Source organism: Nelumbo lutea, chromosome 4, assembly GCF_056320005.1.
Source record: "Nelumbo lutea isolate HS-2025 chromosome 4, American lotus-T2T, whole genome shotgun sequence".
NCBI classification, from domain to species: Eukaryota; Viridiplantae; Streptophyta; class Magnoliopsida; order Proteales; family Nelumbonaceae; genus Nelumbo; species Nelumbo lutea.
In genome coordinates this window covers 70,257,781-70,262,553 of record NC_142687.1, presented here as the reverse complement: position 1 = coordinate 70,262,553, position 4,773 = coordinate 70,257,781, and the positions used below count along the sequence as shown (strand labels likewise).

Sequence of the window (4,773 nt, the reverse complement as noted above, 5' to 3'; positions counted from 1 at the left end):
CAAATCGGGAGAATAGCTTCTTTAGGAAGTGTACTACCCTTCTTGAGTCATTTGTGGGTAAAGCCATGGCTTCTACCCATTTGGATACATAGTCAACTGCAACGAGGATGTACTTATTCCCAAAAGAATTCGGGAAAGGTCCCATGAAATCTATACCCCAAACATCAAAGATTTCACAGATTAAAATATTGGAAAGGGGCATTTCATTCCGTCGGGAAATGTTTCCCGATCTTTGGCATTTGTCACATGTGGACACATACCGATGGGCATCTTTGAAGAGTGTGGGCCAATAAAAACCTGATTGCAAAACCTTGGCTGCCGTGCGACTAGCTCCAAAATGACCTCCTGCTTCTTTATCATGGCAAAATTGGAGTACCGACTCCATCTCCTCCTCGGGGACACATCTCCTTATGATCTGATCTGCACACAATTTATACAAAAAGGGTTCCTCCCACAGATAGTATTTTACATCAGAAAAGAATTTCTTTTTCTGTTGATATGAAAGGTTAGGAGGAAGGACTTGTGCAGCTAGATAATTAGCAAAATCAGCATACCAAGGATATGAGTATTTCTGTATTGAGTACAACTGCTCATCCGGAAATTCTTCTCGAATGTTGCTGGTTATCTCCTCTTTTGAGCTTACCGTGTCCAACCGGGAGAGATGGTCAGCAGCTAGGTTTGCAGCACCCTTCAGGTCTCTAATCTCAATGTCAAACTCTTGCAATAAAAGGATCCACCTGATCAGTCTTGGTTTTGAGTTTTGCTTGGTAAGCAAGTGCCTTAATGCCGAGTGATCTGTGTGGACAACAACCTTGGATAATATCAGATATGAACGAAACTTATCAAGTGCAAATATTACTGCTAACAGCTCCTTTTCTGTGGTGGTGTAATTGAGTTGGGGTCCAGTCAAGGTTCTGCTAGCATAGTAAATTGGCTGAAATGTTTGTTCATTCTTTGTCCTAAAACAGCTCCTATAGCAAAATCACTCGCATCACACATCAATTCAAATGGGAGGGTCCAATCTGGTGCTATCATGATAGGTGCATGGATCAATTTGTCTTTCAAGATGTTGAAAGCATGAAGACATTCAGTTGAAAATTCAAAAGGCACTTCTTTCTGAAGCAAGGTAGATAATGGCTTGGAAATTTTTGAGAAATCTTTAATAAACCTTCTATAGAATCCGACATGTCCTAAGAAACTTCTCAAAGAACGAATAGATGTTGGGGTTGGTAATTTTTCAATTGCTTCCACCTTGGCCTTGTCGACTTCTATACCTCTTTGAGAGATCTTGTGTCCAAGCACTATGCCTTCTTGCACCATAAAATGACATTTCTCCCAATTCAACACAAGATGTGTTTCTTTACATCTAGTAAGCACCTGTTCCAGATTATTCAAACATGCATCAAATGAAGAGCCAAAAACTGAAAAATCATCCATGAAGATCTCAATAAATTTTTCAACCATATCAGAAAATATAGACATCATACATCGCTGAAAGGTTGCTGGGGCATTGCATAACCCAAAGGGCATCCTTCGGTATGCAAAGGTTCCATATGGGCAAGTAAAAGTGGTCTTTTCTTGATCTTCTGGTGCAATTGGTATCTGGTTATACCCTGAATATCCATCCAAGAAACAATAATACTCATGCCCGGCTAGCCTCTCCAACATTTGATCCATAAATGGGAGAGGGAAATGGTCCTTCCGGGTGGCTTCATTTAATTTTCTATAGTCAATACACACACGCCATCCGGTAATGGTTCTAGTAGGGATGAGTTCATTTTTCTCATTTGGAACAACAGTCGTACCCCCTTTTTTGGGCACAACTTGCACAGGGCTTACCCAAGAACTATCAGAAATAGGATAAATGATCCCAGCATCTAACAACTTAATTATTTCAGCCTTTACCACTTCTTTCATGTTGGGATTCAGGCGCCTTTGGGGCTGAACGGAAGGCTTGCTGTCCTCTTCCATCAAAATTCTGTGAGTGCAGATTGATGGATTAATGCCTTTGATATCTTCTACCTTCCAAGCTATAGCATTTTTGTGTTCCCGCAGCACTCTTAATAATTTTTCTCTTTGTAAGGGATTCAGTGCTGCGGAAATTATCACGGGGAGATCTGATGGTTCCTCAAGGAAAGCATACTCTAAATGGGATGGTAATTGCTTCAGTTCAAGGGTGGGGGGTTCTTGGGGTGATGGCTTACCTGATGGTCCGGGCAATTTGCCTAAGTTCTCTAATTTAAGAAACCCCTTTCCCTTGAATTGAGGCTTATCATTCAGGTATGCTATCATGAGGTTTATTTTTTTATTTTCTGTTTCTTCAAGTTCTCCCTGCTGGAGGCAGAGTTCAAGAGGATCAGTTATTCTACTTACCTGGAAGCATTCATCAATTGTCAATTCAATGGCATCAATCATAAAACAAGAATCATCACTAGAGGGTGCATGTTTCATAGCATCAGACATTTTAAAAATTATCTCCTCATCTTGTATCCTAAGGCTGAGTTGTCCTTGTTGGACATCAATCATTGCTTTCCCGGTAGCCAGGAAAGGTCTCCCTAGGATAAGCGGGACCTCCACATCTTCTTGCATGTCTAAAACAATGAAATCAACTGGAAAAATGAATTTGTCAACTTTAACTAACACATCTTCTATGATCCCCCTAGGATGTCTAATGGATCTATCAGCCAATTGTAATGCCACTCTAGTGGGTTGGGGTTCATTCAACCCCAATTTCTTGAAGATAGAATATGGCATTAAATTGATGCTAGCTCCCAGGTCACATAAAGCTTTTTCAATTTTTAAACTGCCAATGGTACAAGGAATAGTGAAACTCCCTGGATCTTTGAGTTTCTGAGGCAGCTTGTTCAGAAGGATAGCAGAACATTCCTCATTTAATGCAACTGTAGCCACATCTCCCAGTTTCCTTTTGTTTGCCAATAATTCCTTCAAAAACCTTGCATAGTGTGGCATCTGGGCTAAAGCATCAGCAAAAGGAATATTAATATGTAAACTTTTAAATATTTCAAGAAACTTACCAAATTCCTTCTCCAATTTTTGTTGCTTCAGCCTGTTAGGGAATGGAACTTGTGGTTGTTGGTGCATCCCTTGTTGTGCTTCTGGTTGTTCCGTCTTCTGTTGTCTGGTTCCAAGGCTTGTTTCTGCCTTGGGTTCAGCCCAATTCTTCTTTTCTACCTCAGGAAACTCTTTTCCACTTCTTAAGGTAATAGCTTGCACCTGCTCTCGTGGATTCACTTCAGTGTTGCTTGGAAGAGTTCCCGGCAGTCTGGAAGAGATTAATTGTGCCAATTGCCCCACTTGGTTTTCCAGGTTTTTGATTGAGGCTTCCTGGTTCTGGAACCTAGTTTCTGCACCTGCTATAAATTTTGTCATCAGTTCCTCCAAATTGGATTTCGGTTCAGGCTGATGATAAGTCTGGTGGAACGGCTTGGAAATATGCTGATTTGGCCAGGACTGGTTTGAATGTCCCCTCCATCCTGGATGAAAAGTATGGTGACTCTGGTAACCCTGCTGTCTTGACGAATTGCTGACATAGTCAACTTGTTCAGTAGATGGTCTGAACTGATTGCCAACTTGGCAGTCTGTACTGATGTGGCCTCCCCCACACAATTCACAATTAAGAGGCTGCACATGCATGGCAGCTATCTGCATTTCATCTATTTTTTTACTGAGTGCTCCTATTTGTGCAGCTAGTGCTGTATAAGTGTCAACATTATGCAAGCCTTGCTGCTTCCTAGTTTGAGTCCTTTCCGAATGCCATTGATAATTGTTGGCTGCCATTTCCTCAATAAGTGCATGGGCAACCTCAGGAGTTTTATTATTTATGGATCCTCCGGCTGCAGCATCTAATATGGTCTTATTTGAGTCAGTAAGACCATTATAGAAAGTCTGCACTTGCAGCCAAATGGGGAGGCCATGGTGAGGAACTCTCCTTAACAGCTCCTTGTATCGTTCCCATGACTCATATAAAGATTCCCCCTCTTGCTGAAAAAAAGTAGTGATGTCATTCCTCATTTTAGCAGTTTTAGAAGGGGGAAAATATTTAGAGAGAAAACGGCTGGCCATTTCGTCCCATGTGGCTATAGATCCTGCCGGTAATGAGTTCAACCAAGCTTTGGCTTTATCCTTCAAAGAAAATGGGAATAACCTCAGCCGGATGGCATCATCACTTACCCCATTGTGTTTGAAGGTGTCACAGATTTCCAAGAAGTTAGCAATATGGGCATTCGGATCCTCATGGGCCATACCACAAAACTGAACCGTATTTTGTATCATTTGGATTATGGCCGGTTTAATTTCGAAGTTATTGGCAGCAATAGTTGGCCTGATAATGCTGGAGACAGTCCCGGTGAGGGTAGGCTTGGCATAATCCATCATAGTTCTTTGTTCAGCCATTTCTTGTGCTTCTTGTCTGACTTGCTTAGCAACTCTCAAACGGACACGGAGAGTCCGTTCAATCTCTGGGTCGTAAAGGATCTCTTCCAGTTCAGGTCTGCTTGTCATAAACTGTTAAAGTCAAAGCAATAAAAATGCCAATATTCACAAAAGAAAATAAATAACTAATCCTATCACACTGAAAATGTAAAGTGAAGTATTGGAATACAAAACCTACATCCTATCATGAATAAATGAAGCCGATTATACTAAAAGCAGATTTAAACCAATCATCTTATTCAAGGTTCCTTTATCTACATCCATCGATTGCAACATCTGAATTCAGACCCAATTTAGATCTGAGTTCAGATCTACAAGTCT

General features: G+C 41.1%; 1 non-coding gene across 1 annotated transcript; it reads left to right on the top strand.

Annotated features, from left to right (window-relative positions):
- The first annotated feature begins 3,928 nt into the window (after nucleotides 1-3,928).
- On the top strand, nucleotides 3,929-4,035 carry LOC148861019 (small nucleolar RNA R71). Its single transcript, XR_016095189.1, has one exon. It is a non-coding gene; the product is annotated as a small nucleolar RNA R71 (small nucleolar RNA).
- Nucleotides 4,036-4,773: the final 738 nt, after the last annotated feature.